The sequence below is a fragment of the Struthio camelus genome, chromosome 3 (assembly GCF_040807025.1).
Source record: "Struthio camelus isolate bStrCam1 chromosome 3, bStrCam1.hap1, whole genome shotgun sequence".
Classification (NCBI taxonomy): domain Eukaryota; kingdom Metazoa; phylum Chordata; class Aves; order Struthioniformes; family Struthionidae; genus Struthio; species Struthio camelus.
Window position 1 is genome coordinate 107,578,732 of NC_090944.1, and position 19,149 is coordinate 107,597,880.

At 47.7% G+C, this 19,149-nt stretch overlaps 1 long non-coding RNA gene across 1 annotated transcript; it reads left to right on the forward strand.

Moving 5' to 3' along the window:
* Positions 1 to 1,859: 1,859 nt before the first annotated feature.
* Positions 1,860 to 18,475, forward strand: LOC138066830 (uncharacterized). Its single transcript, XR_011140352.1, has 3 exons — positions 1,860 to 2,175; positions 7,302 to 7,446; positions 18,253 to 18,475. It is a non-coding gene; the product is annotated as an uncharacterized lncRNA (long non-coding RNA).
* The last annotated feature ends 674 nt before the right edge of the window (positions 18,476 to 19,149 follow it).

Here is a 19,149-nt window from a genome sequence, read left to right on the forward strand (position 1 = left end):
TCCTCCAAATTCAATCATTGTAACTCACTAATGTCTCTTCCTTTTCAAATACCTTCATGGAAATAGTCCCTAGCTGGGATCCCATGGTGGTTCTGAGCCCTGCCCCGTAGCTAGTGGGGAGCAGCCAGTCCAAAGAGGCACGAAACAGCCACTGCATACATCCCACCCCGCAGAGAGAGGGCCAGCCAACTCATCTGCTGCCTCAGACTTAAGGTCTTTAGGATAAAAGACAACAAATTTCAAACTACGTTGCTTAGAAGGGCAACTCCAGAAAGAAAGGGCGTAGGCTCTTGTGAAAGCAGGACATTTCTCAAGCAAAAGTGCTAGGAAATGAGCACAAACAGCCTCTACAGAGGAAGAGAGAAAATATTACGAAGGTTGCTAGTTTGATGGGGGGGGGAAATTTCTTCCTGGAACTTCCTGGCTGCCCAGACAGCCTCTAGGCTCATCCCAAGTCTATAAAATAAGACATAGCTTCAATATCAAAGAGGTTTCTCAATTCCTGTAGTATGGCATCCCATCTAGAGCCTGTTTCTAGTCGTGAACCATTTCAGTGCTTCAAGGAAAGTGAAAAAGGAGCCAGGTTAGCATCACTGGGGAAAAAAATCCACCTCTTGGAGCAAAAGCAAGGAGGAGGCAAGCTTGAACTTGCTGCTTCACAGTCCACCTCTAGTGTGAGCAGAGTGCATGGGTAAGGAGAGCAACAGTCAAGCTGCACCCACACTGTACTCTGGCTGGGCCAGCACAGGAGACTCCTGGCCACACTGCCTCACTGCAGGCTAGGTCAGACCTTTCAAATTGCCATCAGATGATCAAACAGCAGCCAGGCACTTGCCAGGTTTCACAGACCTATTAGGACTTCACAGTAGCCTATCCCCCTTCTCCAGCAGCTGCTGCTAAGCACCAATTCATCAGTGGGGAGAGAAAACAGTTCTGGGCCTACTGAGGTGACTGTGCAAACCTGTGTTACTGAGCTACTCCTAGCATGGGAAGAAGACTGAGGAGAGGAGCAGGAGTCCTGCCTGAGGCCTCTGCATAAGTGCCAGTACAGCAAAATCCTCTCAGAAAGACTTGGAAGTAATATATACACCTCTTAAAATAAGCATAGAAATGGAAAGTACTCTAATGACCCAGAGTTTGGCCATAAACCAGTCAGAAGCCAACAGAAGGGGTTCCAGCATCCAGTAAAACTGCACTTTGAAGGTACTTTTAACTACAGGGGAAGATAAACTGTTTTCAGAAGCCTTTGCCGGAAAAGCTCAGATCACTAAACTGGCCAAGGAAGGAGAGGGCCCTTAACCTTAGAAGATGTTGTGATGAGAATAAAGCGCAGACACGTCACTTACTGCCTGCTTTCTGAACTCTGTGAATGCAAATTGCATCTGTACATTCCCCAGGCTCCTGTAGAGGCCAAGGCCAAATACTGAAACCTTTATCCATTTCCCACAACAAGCGGCAGCTATTTGCAAGCTATCCACTGAAAATCCTAGCTGGAACAGTTCTCCACACAGCAAGGCTGTATAAACAAGGATGAAAGTGGCCTTGGAAAGGAGGAATATTGGGGATCAGAAAGAATGAGCTCTGCATGCAGGCATGTTAGCACTAAAAATGGTAGAAAGAGGGGGCAAAAGAATACAAGCTAAGATAAAGGACAGATAAAGGGCAGGAGTGGGATGTTTTTATGGAAACCTGATCACACACTCCTCCCCTATGTTTCTGTTTCTAGAGTAAGATTTTCCATCCAAGGGGCACTGTCAGAAGAGAGGCAGGATTTAGCTGGTCAATGCAGATGTGACAGCTACACTAACCATGGGCCTGCTGTCCCATAAACCTCACCTATGGGCAGGCTGGCTAAGAAAAACCGTGTGAAGAGCTGTAAATCGTTTCTGATGCTTGCTTATGCCTGTACTATACACCAGCCGTCCCCAGAGGGCACAAGAGACCACTTCTTTGCCTCTGCACCAGATCACCTTGCAACCCAGAGCTGCCAGGAGAAAGGAGAGCAAGCTGGAGAGTTTTGGCTGGTTTTTGGGTTTTCCCAGACTCGCACCTGTGTTCTTCTATATCCGCTGTGGGCAGGATCTGGGACTGCTACACAGGAGCAATGAGCTACTTCAGGTCGACAAGTACTTGTGCAGCATCTAGCAGAAAGTCACGCTCGGATTAGGCGGAGGGGTAAGTTTCTCTCACATAGCTAGCCAGGGAGAGAATCTCAGGTTCTGTATGCTCCCTTGTCAGTGCTTAAACCCAAGGACAGTGGGAAAGGCCAGTGTGAGAGGGTGGGATTCAGAGGCAGGCTCTATCCTAGGATGACCTCTCCTGGTCTCAAAGTCTGACATATGCGTTGTTAAGTCTGATATTAGTGACACCCTGCAGGCAGTCTCCTAGCCCTCAAAGCAGAACAAAAGTATGGCCTGCGCAACCCGATTGCATTACGATGAGGCAACGCAGAAAAATTCTTTCCATCTTAGCTCCCACACCACAGCCAGCATTCCTGGAGGTATAAAAGAGTAGTTTCCTGGAGCTCGTCTTCGGAAAACCTCTCCTCTTTTGCAGCCAGATCTAGTCAGTTGTTTTCTTGCTTCCTTCTAGAGATGTAATGGACCCAGACACATAGTATCTGCCTCCCAAACTAACCTGCTCTCATATCATGAAGAAGTGCATGTAGCAGGGGCATGTGATTCCGTCTCCAGGAGACCTCTGTAGCTGTGCAGCACACTGTGACAAAAACGGGGAAGACAGGTTCAATCCAAAGGATGAGACATTAATCTCAGTCACTCCCCAGCCCTCCCCTTCCATCCTCTTCCCCCTTGTAAACATGAAGAAGGGCTTCTGAGGATCCAGCCAAATTCATTGTATATCTGACAGACACTGGCCACGTCTGTGAATAAATGGCCTTTCAATACACTTCTGCTCAGTTGTTTGCTGCTATCGCACCATATCAGCACTGCAGTATCAGAGCCGCTCCAGCGCTTCCTCACACATTGAGTTGGCTGTGGTTGGGACGCACATACTCAAGTCACATATTGCATAGCACAGTGGCAGTCCTGAACAGGCAGAGTTACATAGGTAACAAGAGATACTCATTATATCAGTGTTCATCTCTCAGCCCTGGCCTAGGTACTGTTGCCAATGTGGTGGTTATATTGATAGAAGTGAAGCTCGAGCCCACAAAGAGAACCAGAATAAGAGGGCAGAGTTATGAGAAACAGCTATGATTAGACCAGATACATGGGTCAGGAAAAGCATGTGACTTAGAGCACTGTAATTAGTACCCCTACTAAGTAAAGTTATATTCCTTCATATAAACATAGATGTGCTGCTATTTGTCAGACATCTTTCTGTGCCACTTTTCAAGAGATATACAAAAGCTAAAATCTCAAGTACTTTTGCTTAGTGAAAACTCAGTAGCGTCACTCCCAAGATGATGTGCCACACGAATCAGTATAACCGAACGTGTTTGCAGTGGTGTTCCTTTGCAAGATCTAATCAGTCCCTCTATGATTTCATCTAGCAAAGTTATCTTAATCTCAAAATCTCCAGGTTTGACTCAAAGGCAAAGGAAGCTATTTTCTATAACATCTGAAGAAAATTGGCAAAATTACCCTGTTTTGTATGATTTGATTGTTTCTCTTATGTTTTGCATGCCTTGCTTCCTAAAAAATATTTTAAAAATGCTAAACAAAGTTCACTGTTGTTATATGCAACCATCATGCTGGCAGTGATGGCAACTGTGTAATTATAACCTACTTGGCCTTCTGCAGGGTATCTATTATTTTGGAAGAACAGTGAAGGGTCATCATCATCAGACAACATGGCTTTTTAGTTAAGGTGATAGAAGAGTTAAAGGATCAAGGCTCATGTCCGTTTAAAAAAAAAAAAGTCATCCAATAAATTGGGTCTTGGGAGAAATCAAGTATCTAAGTCCAGGCATGCAACCCTTAAAACTCTGCCTAATCCCTTGGGCTCCTAGACTGTCTATACCAGTAAATTAAACGTGCCCAGGACTGTTCTCTGGCACTGAGGCCCCTGGCACAGGATGGCCTGCACCCATACCATTAAACTCTTATCCTCCAAACAAGGCAGCTGGATCCAAACCAGTTATTGGGAATGGCCCTTGGCCCCACATTAACTCCCTCAGCCATGCCTGGAAATTTTTTGGAAGAGTGTTAATTGGCACAGGCCAAAATCATGGCAAGAATAAGTTAACAGGATTCAGCTAATAATTTAATAGACAATGGAGTTCTAGTGCTTCAGAACATTCTCTGGTACTGCCCGATTTGCTGGTATGGATATAGCCCAAAAATCCAGATCTTACACATATAGTATTTATATACATGTATAGTGCCCATATATACATATTTCCATACTATCTATATATGCACCTGTGTAGTATAGTATGCTCTACAGCATACAGTATACTTAAAAGTAGCAAGTTTGGATTGCGTAGGAAGAATTTGTTGGCAAAAGTGTGGGGGATAGGTGTTAAAGTTCCTGGTTGACTAGCAATCAGCAGTTCTGACTTTGAAGTGCCTTCGTTCCTTCCTTCTCTTTTAATTTTTATCTTTTCAGACACTAGAACTTCATTCTGATTATCTGAATCATCTGAGGGTCATTTTTGCACTCAAACAAATTGGAGTGTGTATTTCTCTGTGCTTGAGGGTGTTTGTCTGGACAGTGTCTTTGCTTTTGAGATTTGCTGTGGACCGCCAAAACTGTCCTACGTCTATGCTGGACATGAGCTGGTAGATCCCAGGAACAGTATGAAGCCCACGGCTTTCCTATGACTGAGCACCTCAGGTCCACCTTGCTTGTAAGAAAGGCTTGAACTACAAGCTCGACCTGGTCCCCATGGTAACTCTAACTCTTCAAAGAAAGCCATTGGTCTGTCCTGTCTGCCTGTCATTAGTTATGTAATGTCATTTTGCAAAGGCAAATACTGGACACACTGGGATGATGGGATTGACACAGTTAGGTGCAGGTCCATTCCCATAGCACATTTAGGACCTTGAGTGCGTTCTAAATTAGAGAGTACACTCTAACTTCCTCCTGGCAGTAATGACTGGCTTTCTTTGAAGCTACTCCAGGCAAGTTAATGTGGAGACACAGGGAATTTATCTCCAAGTCTCCCCTTCAAACCACTTCTACTCATCTGTGAGGAGAGCACCCTGTTGTCATCTAATAATCTTGCTTCAGAGATGGAATATGACCAGTAGCTAGCTTTGCCTTTTTAAAGGAAAGGGTCTGAGCTAGAAAGTCAGAAACCCCACGCTGTGAAGGAAGAAGAGAACCTGGATGTGAACATGCCCATACAAAGCCATGTACTGCACACATCTTTTATCCTATAGCTGTGTGGAACAGCCATTAAACAGACTGGGCAATAGCTAAATTTCCACTGTACCACAAGCATCTGAAACAGCAGTGAGCTAAAACCTGAGTGCCTTAAGATCTGTCTCCACTTGGTGTACAACACTGGGACGCTTATGGACGTCCACAGCTCTGTGTCCACAGCTACCAAGGCAGGCAGAGCTCCGAAAGCCTGCTCAGAGGGACCACGCAGCTGGTTTGCCTGGCCAGTATGAGTCACGATGACACCTGTAAGTCAGCAGGGAATACATAACAGCAACTGTGAAGGCTGTGCACAGCCCCCATGCAGACTGCACTTAGTGCCTGTTGGGTGCTAAGAGGCCCCAAACAAAGCCCCAAGCCTTGTCTCCAGGCGCACACCTAACTCTGCTCATAGCCCACATCTGAGCGGGAGAATGCATCCTCACAGCTGAAGGCCTGAGCCTAAAAACCAGAGCAGATATACTCTGTGACTGACGCAACGGAGGCAAAAGGAAATGACCTACTCCTAGACAGCGCTGCAGGAGCTGCTCTAAGGACATAGTCATACGCTGGCGCAGACAAGCCCGGCACTCTGCAGCTGAAAACATCTGCAAATCTACAGCCAGGGCTCAGCAGACCTATGCCCTGCCGAGCAGCGAGGAAGGTGCCAGAGATTCAGGGCTCAGCAAGGGGAGCGCAGCTCACCCCGACAGCGGCTCTCCGAGAACTGGCGAGGGACGCCTTGCTCCCTGCTTAACTCAGGCGGGGCGACGTTTCCCCTCTCTCAGAAGCTCCCTCCTCTTACCCGTAACAGCAGCCCCCGGTGGGGGTAAGAGGAGCCCTCCCGCCGGGCCCCTGCCCTCGGCGGCGCTCCTCGGAGCGGCCGCGCCCGCCAGGGGGCAGCAGCGGCGCGCGCACCAACGGCCGCCGGCGCCCGGCGCCGCGGCGCGCCAACGGCCCTAACGGCCGGCCGGGCGCGGCTTCCCCTCCCCGCTGCAGCCAGGGCCGCCCTCCGCCGGCGGCACCTCCGAGCACCCGGCACCTCCGCTGGGAGCGACCGGCTTGGCGGCGGCGGGAGGACGCCGCGAGGGCCCAGCAGGGCAAGGAGCGGCGGCTCTGCCCCAGCACGGCACCGCGGCACCAAGGGGCGAAGGAGGCAGCTGCTGCAGGTCACTGGAGCGTGTGCTGGGGTCCTCAGCCCTTGCTGCTGGCGGCGGTTCCCTCCAAAAAAAGACTACCTGGAGGGAACTGGTGCTCACTCGCATAGCCCTGGCGCCCATTTGAAAGCGGGCACCCCCTGAAAACAAGTCAGTCCCTGTCACCTGATGCAGAAGGAGCGTCTCGGGGCTCCTGTCCCCGCAGTGGCATAGAGCTTGTTGAGGGCAGCACAGTCTCAGCCCTCTTCTTACCCCAAGGCCCCAGCCAGACACGCAAGGCCAGGATTCATGGTTCCCCGTTTCCTTCACGTACCCCTTTCTGAGCTTCCCTCACTTCAGGGCAATCCCATCTTGTAAAAGTGGGGACATCAAGGCAAGTCGCACGACTCTGCGTGCAGGCCCCCGCCAAGATTTTCCCATTGTCACGGCTGGCGGAGTTCCTTCCCCTCCCTCCACCCACCAAATCCTGCTGGGTTACTGGAAAAACAGCAGTGCTAATACCAGTGTCTTCAGGCCACCTGTGGCAGAAAGGGCTTTTTCTAGGAGCTATTAGACCTGCTGCTCAGTACAGAGTCATTTCTGACTTAAACTGCTTTAACACTTGCAATTGCTTCATCTCCCCTACTGAAAAGGGCGATATCTGATTCGGCTAACTTTTCCTCTAACAGCTAATACTGTCAAAACAGTGTTTTGCAAACTCCAGGACACAGCTGAATTAGTGTTTTCCAAACTCCAGGACACAGCCACAGCTGACCAACCTGGGCTATATACAAAACTACTCCAGCTGCTAACTGTCATTTCTGTGGTTTCTTACAGACCGACCAGCAGGTATGCAGATTGCCTAGAGCACATCTCTTCCTTCTTGCAAACCTTAGGAAACTGCGGGAAGAAATAGCTGAGGAAACGTTGTGGTCCAAGATTCAGAACAAGACAATAAGAATCAAAACTTCTGGGTTACATGGTGAGCTTTCATTTTCCAAGTCCTCAGTCACATTTCTTAACCTCCTCTGAGCCTTGTTATTTTTCATTTGGCAACATCTTGTCCACCTTTGTAAGGGCTGGAGAGCATTCTGATGAAAGTCACTCTATACATAGGCATTTTAATTATATGTTTAAAATGACAATTGGGTCTTTTTTATGATGATGACCCAGTGGAAAGAGTCAGAACGCTGACTAGCTAGAGGTGGAGAACATGCCATTAATTAAGGCAATGAAGGTAGTAAGCCAGGACTGAAGTTCTTGCTCTGTTTCTTGAGGCTGGTTTATTCTGTGGCTCTGCAAAAGTCAATTTTCTTTTAAATGCCTTGGCATCCCAAGCTGCAAAATGGAGGAGAATGCCTACTGCACAGGAGCAACGTGAGGTTTATTTAATTAAAATAGCCCTGGCAAGGTTCTTGGAAATTGTCAGATAAAATATGTCACCTAAGAACAGAGTACAAAATAAATATGGCCGATAGGTTTATCGTGAAGGAAATGCCAAATGTCTTTGTCTTTATGGGGCTGAGAAACATGAAATACAAACAGCCTCTTTTTAACGTTATGCCTTGAATTTGCTTGCTAGACATTGAATTTGCTGCTAAATAGGCTGCAAAAGGACTATCACATTATTTGCTATGGCTGCGTACGATGCGCTAGGAAAAAGTGAAGTTCATACAGAAACAACAAGGAGCCTTCTTGTACCATCAAAGGCATAGGAAAAGGAGCAAGGAAAGGTGGCAAACCACAAAGTTTGCCTAACAGGGAGGCCAAAAGAGGGGAGAGAATCATCAAAAACAGCCACGGGCATCTGAGAGGAAAGCACAAGTGAGTGGAAAGGAAACAATGCATAACAAAAATAACGCCTCTGGCCCATGTGGGCACATTCAGATTAAAGGGCAGGGGCGAGTCAGACTGACAACCATCTCAGAGCACTTCCCTGGGGAGCAAAGACACTGGGTGCTTTTACTATATAATGAAAAGGCTTTAGGCACCTCTGTTCATGCCAATTCTCATTGCCATAGTTCCTCAGTCAACTAAAAATCTTACTCCCACAATGGCTCTCCCCAGCAGCCTTCCCTGAATCCTCAAGGCGTGTCTACTTCCTTCCTCCCACAATGGAGGCAAAAGAACAGGCAAAGGTGGTGCGGTGGGCAGGGTCCATCAGACCTACCCAGGTACAAAACCTGCTGGAACTATGTGGTAAAGGTTTCCTCCTTCTGGCCGTTCTGAGGGCATAAGTCATAGGATTTTAAATCAGAGCTCAGGTGCTCTTTTGACTGCTTTTCTATGGCAGGTCAAATGCCAGCATTCCCCCACTGATGTAATGCATGAGAATCATTAAGAGACACTAGCCAGCTGCCTTGTACCTTCACAACCATAAGAGCACACAGCAAGCCAGCAGTGGTACAATACTGTAGTGGTGCAAACTGGAAAGGCAGTTAGGAAGTGTCCTTCGCTCCCTAACTCCAGCAAAGATATACACACAGAAATATTTTGACATCCTTTTGAATAGCCTTTATCCACTGTTTTTGATGAGCTGTATGTCTACAAACAGTCCACTGTTTTTGATGAGCTGTATGAGGCAGAAAGAACACAGCCTGGCTCCCCACTACAGGCTTGGTTTGCCAGGTTGATGGCAGAATGCGTTTGGTCTAGAGTGAAAGGAAGAGCCTGAGCACCAGAGCTGCATTTTCTTCTCTCTGAGATTCACCAAAGGAGCACTTGCTTTCCTAGATCTGAGGAGCTTGAACTGACTCCAGAGAGATTAAAGGTGCGGAACTAGGAGGGAGGGAAGGATGGATCCTGTCATTAATAAAGGCCTGGTTGCAAGCCTGGGGAAGGAGCTTGTTCCATTATTGAGTTATCTCCCTTCCCTCTGGGAAGCCTTTGACCTGGAGGAAAGGACCAAGTTCAATGGAATAATCCTGGCAGGTCATTAAGCAGTAGGTTAGTGGAGAAAGATTAGCTCTCTGCAACCTCCTCTTCTTGCTCTCCTCACCATAGACTTCCTGAGTCTTCAGGAGTCCTTACCTGTGCACAGCCCTTGCCTATTGCCAAGTGTTGAGAAAGCTGTGACTTCAGACGCTGTTATGAAAAGACCACTGAACCGCTACAATCTGACAGTATCTCCATCACATCCAAACGAGGACAGCCAGTTTGCTCTCTACACCTCATTCTATTGCTACAATAAGAAGTGGGCAGTCCAGCAGTTAATGCTTGCAACTCAAGAGTAATTGGAATTGCACGGGGCCTAATTCTGAGCCTGCCATTGTGCAAGCCTGGGAAAGGCACCAACTCTCCCTATGTCCCATTCCCCCCAAGTGAAACAAAACACTTACCCATCAAGCAGCAGGCTGGCATGCCTAAATGAATTAATAGCTATAAAACAATTTGAGTTCCACACAGGTCTGTCAAAGCCATTATCTGGAATCTGACATTGGCTAACACCCACTCTTCCAGAAGCAAAGAGCAAAAAAAAAAAAAAAAAACATTAGACAACTATAGAATGACCTAGCCTTAGAGAAAGATTTGACATCATGCAACCATCTAATAGTAATATTTATCCATCAGGACTGACATAAACTAGACTTGAACCAGGCAATCTGGAGACTCCTAGCTACCCTCTTAGCACCTAAGACTCAGAGCTTTAAAAGATTTCAGTATCTAAATCATGTCAGCTGTCTGAAATCTAAATACCTTTGAAGAGCAGGGCCTCAGGATTAGTCTGCTAACCAGAAGAGTCTAACTGTATGCCAGTGGGAATACCAGCCCTGATGTCTCACCTGATACTCGTGAAGAGGCAATTGAGGATGGAGAACCCACCTAGTTAATTAAAGCAGCTCAGTATCTTGCTTCTTAATAGAAAGATGTAATCAGGTTAATCTTTTGGGTGTGCTACTAAATATCCAAAGGGGATGTTTGTTTTGCAATTTCCCTCTTCCTTAATGGCAGCTTTTCCCTACCCTGCACAATCACTCACCCTGCAGGTCACAGCTATAAATATTTTCTCTTGCCTGATAGCTGTAACATTTCAGTGTCTTCCACCTCAAGCTTTGCCTCATCTATGTGCTCCTTTGTGACACAGTTTCTCAGCTGATTCTAAGCTGCACAGGCTGTGAGCACTGCACAGACTTTTCTTCCAGCTCTGGATGCCAAGCTGATCCATACCAGGCACCTGAAGGAGGAGCATCGAAGGGGAGCAAGCTCTTGCTCTGGGCAACTCAGAAGAGAAACAAGAACCATCAGAGATTGTACAGATGTCCATCTCTGACTGAGGAAGAGATTGAGGAGACGGGATAGCCTGAAGAGGGGGATAGGGAAGGAAAGAGACAGAAGGGGTAGTTAGGAAAAGGGAACATGAGGTAGGGGGGAAGCGTGTGTCAGGGGAAAAGTGAAGTGAGACAAGCAGTGGGGGAGAGGCAGGATGTCTGAGAAGAAGGGAGCTTGAACTAAAGTGGCATGTCTGAGAAGGTATGGATGGCTTAGGGTCAGACATAAAGGTTAGCTGAAGAAGCAGGTTACATGGAAGATTGGAGATCATGTGGAAGAAGATGAAGATAGTTGTGGGCATGGATGGGAGGTCTAGTTACGGATATGTTTAAGTTCCTACCTGCTAAATCCTAGCTACTGGAGGAGTTTTGGAATTGCTATCCAGTGGGCTTAGCAAGGGCCAAAAAAATTCCAACTGCTTTTAAGGTGGGGCTTGAGAAATCTCTAACTGGAGTTCTGTGACATGACACCTGTGACTGGAGAGGATCAAGCTTTGTGACCCAGAGATTTTTCCCAGAAAAAGTTGGGGAGGTTTGAGGATAGGTTGGTGTGTAAACAGCAGCAGAAGGTGGCAGTGGTATTTATAGGGGAAGAGGAGCAGAAAGGGTGTGCAGAGAATATGAATGGATTGAAGAAAAAGCAGTTCTGGTACCATTATTCCTAGCCTCTTGGGCAACCGTGTGCAAATGCCCTAGAAGAAGCTGGCTTAGCTGCAGGCTTTACATCTGATGCCACTTTAATTTCTGACATGTCACTAATGGAGAAAGATTTAACATGTATTTATTCAATGTTACTAAAAATACTCCAGCAGTTGTGAGGGAAGGTGGATAGGGCTGATCAGTGGGGGAGGGGTAAAAGGACCTGCACACTTGTAAGAACTGAAATGTCATGCTTAAAAACAGGATTTGGAAAGGCTCTCTCCTAGTAACTACTGAGTATCCTCTGCCATGAAAACCTGCTGTCAAGTGTCATGTCAAATCAGGAAGACTGCGGGCAGTCTCCTAAGTGCAGCTTGATGGAGGGGAAGTAATTGCAATACTGTGGCACTGTCTGAACCTGGCAGGTTCTTGTTAGAAAGAGACAAGTGCTGTTTCCCTGGCAATGAAGGAAAGGTCTAATCTGATTTCACTCCAGATGAGTAGGTTTAGTACAGCGAGTCCCTTTGCCATTGCGCTAGCAGCGAGTAGTAATCTAGCAGGTTTTAATCAGCTTCCTAAAGTCTGCAGAAAGCATGGGGCAGTAGGTAAACCAAGAGGACAGCTGGGCACATCATTCCCTCCCCCTTCTCCCATGTGGAACAAAGTCGGGTCACTGGCTCCTGTCACTTTTTCCTTGTCTCTGCAAAGGGAGGCTTAGATCCACAGCCAAGGATGGCAGAGAGCCTTCTCTCTCCTCACCCCGGAGCTGGATTCAGCCTTGATACAGATGGGGAGGCACAAGCTATACAGTTCTGCAGCTACTTCCCCATCACACAAGGGAAGGGGTCCAGCACGCTAGGCGGGAGACTATGGCTTCCTGCACTCAGTAAATCTGCCCCTGCCTTCTCTGAAGTAATGGAAAGAGGATCTAATACTTCATGGACCAGGATTGACCATGATCTCCTCCTGACTCCTTCAGCCACTGGACTTTCAGTCAGTAGATCATGAAGACCTGGACAGCAATAGGAGGCTTATTTGCCCACATTATGCATCTCTGTCCCTATGCTTGCTAATTAGAGATGAGCTCACATGAAACACTAGGATTCAAGCCTTCATGAGCACCAAGGGAGCTCAGATCCAGATTAGATGGTGCTTGGATGCCTTGGTGATTGGCACCTTAGAAATTACATAGATAGACAGAGCACACTGGAATAGATGGGACTTTGCAGCTTTGGCTCTTCTCTGCTAGTTATAATTATTTAAGATGATGTTTCGCATCACATTCAAACTCCTGCGCAGATAGCAGCGGCAGAGAACAAGAGATCTCAACCACCTAGGAGAGGATTATGTGGATATGACAATGTTCAAACCCACTGGGCCCTGCCACGCTGCATTATTTAAGCCCAGTAACCAAATTTAGTAACCAGCCCCTGAGGCACTGAGAGAAAAACACAGATTCCAGAGCTCCCTTCCCTCGCAGTCCTGCCTGCTTCCTCCCTTAAAGGAGCCACTGAGTTTTCTTTTCCTCTCTCAGCCCCACCAGCCTGGCCTGATTCCCCACTGCCAGGCACTCTGTGACGAAGTCTTTTGCGCAGATGTAATATGTGACCTAGGTGCAAGCTGTCACATGAGGTGTGAAAATGTGGGAGCCCTAGGCCTGCTGAGTTACCCTCCAGTGAAACAAAAGCCGTTGCCGCTCTGGACCTTCAGGATGCAGAGCACAAAGGTGGCATCTGTACAGTGAAGCATGAGCTCAGGTATAGGCAGGCTGACCCTATGGCGCGCACGCTGCCTGTCCAGACTGCTGACTGCTTCCCAGCCATAGCTCAGCCCCAAATGTCCATGTGTGCTCAGTTTGTTAGATACTCCTCCTCTCTGCCCAGACCTCGTGAAGTACATCAGGCCCCCTCCTTCCCAGGAGCTTTGCAGCTCCAACTAAATCTGTGCCTGAATGTGTCTGCTGGTAAAGTATGTGGATGGAGGCAATTCTGGACATGTGGACAGGTTCAGGCTTGTGCTTGGGCAAAGATCTCTCCTCTCACCCACAAAATGCTAGAAACGCGCTTCAGCTGGTGGGAAGAGGTGGGCCCAGCTCTGACTCACACCCAGCTCTAACCTTCCCTCAATGGTCGGGCTCTGTCACTGCTCCAAACAGTGGCATTTATTAATCAATTTTCAAAAGGATTAAGGCAAAGGGAGCCAGGGAGGGAAGGTCTGGGCAGACCCTCTTCAAAAGGCACCTGAGGCTGCTGGTCACAGAGGCTTGTGTTCAGTCACCGGGTGCTATCCGATAGCAGGCCCTTGTTTCTCCACGAGGATGAGAGTGCCTAAGTCCCTGAATGTGACCAGGCTCTGTGAAGCGATCTGCAGGAAAGAGAGGTGGAGGAGAGTGAATATTTAACCAGCATTGTGTCAAATGCAAACACATGTCCACTGTATTGTTTATCGTCCTAGAGCACTGACCTCATACATACGTTTGAGGCAGCACAGCTTAGCTCCCCACTAATTCCAACAGAGCTAGCTTGAGAGACCCAGAATTTACCTTGGCATGTGAGGAGGTCATTTCAGTAAAGCCCAAACTCAGCCTCAGGGAGCCAGGAAATAGCGCTGAGACCTGCTGGTGCTGTAGGTGACTCCCGCCACCATGGTTATTAACTGCAAGGCGTGCCCTCTCCAAGGCGGCGATCCGACGCCGCAGCCTCTTAAAACTGTCTGCCGTCTCTTAGATCCCTCCCTGGCCTTCCGCCCAGAGCCCTGGAGGCAGCGAGTTGGAGACTGGTGTTTACAAACACAGCCTTTTAAAACCTTGTGTGGAATGAGAAAAAGGAGCAAGCCCAGCTGAAGGGTCCTGGGAGGAGCAGATCTAATCAGAGCTCATAGGGAACGTCTTCCTGAGCCATGTCTCTTGACCTAGATGAGGCATGGCTGAACTGCCAGGACAAAGAACAATTTCAGGCTGTCTGCAAGGAAGCTCTTCACTGAATTAGTGCTCCTGCCAAATCTGCCCTACATGAGCTGGGCCACTCTGTCTCTGGTTGCCACTGTGCAGAGAGCATAAAGCAAGACTGATCATAGAAGCCAAACATGCAAGGAAAGAAAGACTTTGTGGCTTTGCGGACAATATCGGCAAGTCCATAGGCCATGCAGTCTTCACCATCTTGTTCCATTTCCAGATGCCTAACTGTGGGCATTGAAGATCTATCTGGCTCTTCTTTTTTTTTTCTTCTTTTTTGGCAATATTCAGTCCAACTGTCTGACCAAACTCTAAGCTGGGTTATTTATCACATGCCTCGAATGCCATGACAAATATAGCATACTGTACCAGTTTCCCTCAGCTACCATCACCCCATAGCCATTTTATCTGTAAATCTCAGGCTCTTTCCCAGCATTGCTATTTTTCCAATGACTACCAGGGCTGATACTAGTGGTAGATGGTCCCAGCAAGTAGGCGACACTCAGTGTAGACTGAATTCTTCTAATTCCTGAGTCCTGCCCAGTCAGCTCTTCACTCCTCTGCACAGACCACCAAGAAGATGCTGAGATGCAGTGCCACAAAGGATGGGAGTGGTGGTTGTCATGTGGGCATCAGTCCTCGGAGAGCTGTCCTCCTCAAACGCACTTCCCCCGGGACACCAAACGCTAGTCAGCTGCTGACTGGTTCCTACTGAACAGCACTGGGTGTGACACTGAGAGCAGGGTGATTTTCTGTGAAGACAATTTACTAGAATCCTTTCTGAGGACCTGTCTCCAGGGGGAAATTCTCCAGCATTGCTGTTGTGGGATAAGTTATTCTGCAAGAACCTGCAAAATAGCTGCACATGGGGACAGAGTATGCTGGAAAAACAGTCATTTTATTCTGGTAAAATCACTCCATTCTGTGAGTCTGACTCTTTCTCCTCCCTTCCTGCCGCTGGAAAGTGGGACACTCGATTCAACTGTAAGCTCTTTGCAGGCAAGGATTTGAGGGCCAGGATCTGACCTAAGATAGGACTGTTGCCTAGCACTGCAGGCTTGAGTGCTCTCCTCGCTATTTCAAAACAAACGATAAACTGTGCAAATGTGCAAAGCTAGCGTGTAGCCGCTGTTAGGAAGGGATGTGAATCCCCAGCCTTCTCTAGGGACCGGCATGGAAACCAAGCTGTGAAAATAAAAATAACGGTCCTGGTGAGAGCACAGCAAAGACTTCCAGCAGCTGTGACTAACATTAAACCAATTGGCAAAGGGCTTCTCGCTCTAGCTCCCTCTGCCTCTCCCCCTCTCCGGGAACCTCAGCAAGGGCCTAACTGGAATCCTTATCTGGGGAAGGGGAGGATGAAGAACACGTAGACGCCCAGCCTGGGATTTCCTACAGCTATTGCTAGTACCAGGCAGACAAAGGCCACGTGCAGCAGCTCTGAAAGCAATTCACAGGAAGGGAAAGGCGTGAGATTGTTTGTGTGAAATATATACACCAGGGTTAGCTGAGGGCAGCCCAGACCTCTCTATTCTCTGCGATTTGGAAGCAAGGCCCAGCATTTTGCCAGCAGCCTGCTTGCTGCCCAGCCCACACTATTATTCTAGCAGGGCTATGTCTGCAGCACCACACGTCCAGGCAGAGGAGATTTTCAGGACAGGTTGCTTAGCAGGGAGGACAGGGGAGAGTGGGTGTCGAAGAGGATAAACCTGCAATGTTCCTCAATTGTGGTGCAGAAGCAGGCTTCACATTTCCTCCTAGAGCTCAAACTTACCTCAGCAGAGCTCTTATCACTGCTCAGCAGCGCGCACACATAAGGAAAAGAGCCACCTCTGCCTGGTGCGCTGGGCCCTTCCTCGGACTGTAGGCTCTGTACTTCTTCTGCCCCTGACTGACGGAGTTACAGGCTTCCTCAGGGCTGACCTGGTTGCAGTTCTTAGCCACAAGAGACACGTGCGTGTAGCAGAAGAGGACAGACACAAACTCCTAAGTGGCACAGGCAAAAAGGCATTTGCCTGCCCTGTGGGGTGGCACAAGACAGCTTGACTGGGGGCTAAAAGTCTGCTCACCATTGCTGTAGAAGCAGGCTCAGGAGAGAAAACCCTCAGACAGTAGCTGAGCTCTGTCCTCTCTCTCCTGTGCTGCAAAGCACACAGCCCTGGTGTAATGCCATCTTTCATCGGTGAACTACACTGGCCACGGCCGTGGCCCATCGCTAGCTGCCGAGCAGCAGCCTTCTCTTCCTGGCAGGACTATCCTCTCTGAGGCGCTAAGCTCTCTGGGGATGGGGAGCCTGGGGAATAGCGTTTTTAAAGCAGTCTGCCCTGCAAACTGTGGCCTCAATACCATTTGCCCTTAAGTCCAAAAGGAGGAAGATGAGTCCCTTTGCTTTTATTCTGGCCAGTCAATAGCTAACCTCTGGGACCTGGCTGCCTATGAGACAGAGAATTTCTAAAAGGCAGCGATATAGAGGACGTGGGTGCAGGGGAAGGAGGAAGGCGGGGAGGGGGAGAGGAGGGATACGTATGTCACAGCTTACCTCAGAGCCAGAATTAGAAGCTGGGTAAAAAAAATAAAATCACAGCAGGAAATAATGTGTGGCTTAAAATAGCAACATCAAATGGGAGCGAGAATGGGGAGTGGGTGGCATTTGAGGTTGCTGCTCTGTTCCTCCCTCAATGGCAGGGTGATTAATAAGTCTACGCTACTTGTGTTTATGTAACAAAGGGCACTAAAGGCCAGAGCTGTATTTTCACTAACACTGCAGGGGAGTCTGTGAATCTTTTCTTCCCCCACCGTAGCATTAAGTGGGAGGATCTGCACTTGCGCTTCCTGCCCCAGAAACAAAAAAAAAATAGCCATGCTGCAGTGCTGCACACGCAGTAACATTTCCATGGCTTGGCAGGGTGGAACAGAGACCTTTAAGGCTTTGAAGGCGTTCTTCTGTCTTTCATTGCTCCCCACAGAAAAAGCCCGTTCCCAGAGCACACCTGTAAATGTGGTCGGGTTGTCTCTGGCTGGAGGCTGCGCTGTAATAGCAGGCAAGGTACCAGTGCATGTTACTACACATTTTCATGTACGCTCTGTGTACTTGTAGTGAATCATAGATCTTTGAGACAGGTCAAACGGTCCGTTTCCCTGCCAGCGCAGGATTGTTCCCAGCCATATACTTAATCCCTCATGTTTCTCTTGGGAGACAATGACAGACTCATGAGTCTTTCTTCTACATATCCTGTGTATATCCTGAGACCTGTATTAAAGACTGGGGGGAGGTGCTCACGTTTTCCCGTATGAAAGGAATATTCCTTACTAAATATTCTTCAGAGGGAATATTTCTCTTGGATACATTAAGGAAGTACCCAAGTGAAATACCCAGTCCACCTGTTCTGCCATGATTCTGAAGTCACCCAGAAAAGTGGCCAAGTGAGATCTGGTACTTGTTTTTTAGCTGCCTGACACTGCTGTGATCTCCTCAGAACTAATGAACAGAACAGGCCTGCTCTGAACTTGCAGAGAAAGATGGAAAAATGTCCGAAGTGACAGGAAAATGTCCAAAGGCTGCAGGAAGGTAGTGTGTCACCAGGTCACACACAGCACCTCCAACTCATCTGAAAGGCAGTGTGGTGCTACAGCTCACTCCTCTCAATATTTGGTCCCCTCAGAGAGGAAAGGCAAGACCAGGGCCTTCTTCACCCATGAACAAAAGGCATAAGCTGGCACTCCTTCCCAGTCAGTCCTCCTATCAAAATATCTGCTCAGATGCATGCAAATAGCATAAGACCAAATTTGTCAAGTGATAAAAACACGCTGCCTAGACCTGATTCTCTGATACTCTCTTACATCAGTGAGTATCTTTGACATAAGCTGGGACGTGCTGCTGTCAGAGGAAGGAGAATCGGGCCCAAATCTGATGCATATCTTCCCACAGGCAGGCAGAGCAGTATGATTTGTTTAAACATGGCATGCTGGTGGCTGCAGACAGAGATCACTCCCAGCAACTCAATCAACACGTATAATATCCTGCTAGTTAAATCCAGCCGTGGTAAATATCTCCACCATGTTATCCCTCTAAGCAAATATAGTACCTGTGTGGAAGAAATTCCTCAGAATGTTTCCTGTCTGGAGCTGAAGCTTGCCAGGGACTGAATTTCCTGTGAGGCTAGAATTGGGAATGGAAAGCAAAGAAGCTAACAAGAAAATGAGATTACACATATTTGAACCTGCTCTACAAAGATCATCTTCAGCAAGCACATTTTACCCCTGTTTAAATAAAAATGAAGCACTTGGATTTTCAAATATCAAATGGGTTATTTTTCATTAGTAATTCTTATTTTTTTACCTCCCTGCTTCTCTTTCTGCCTTTTTTTTTCCAGCTGCAATTCTGTGATTTACACATCCTGAAAATGAAAGAGGTTGTTTTTGCCAATAGCAAAGTGCTATGCATCCTTTCAACCATCTGGAAATGGATTTTTTATTCTTCCTCCCTCCCAACCACACACACACGTGCACACACACAACCAAGTCTTTGTCCTTTGGAATCATTTCCCGCACCAAAGATGATGGTCATGAAAAGAATTCAATTTAAAAAAAAAAAAAGTTTCAAAGGCATTAAGAGGCCAAGATAGAATAAACAGGGTGATTTCCTGGGTTCTTGTTTTTATCAAAGCTGCCACCTCATGAGGAAGAGATGGATGGAATGGAGGATACGGTTCAGTGGTTAAAGATTAAGAGAGATATTGAAGACTTCTGGTTCTCTTCCTGGCCCTGCTGCAAATCTCCTTTGTCACTAAAAGCAAGTTACCTATCTGCTTTGTGCCTCAGTTCC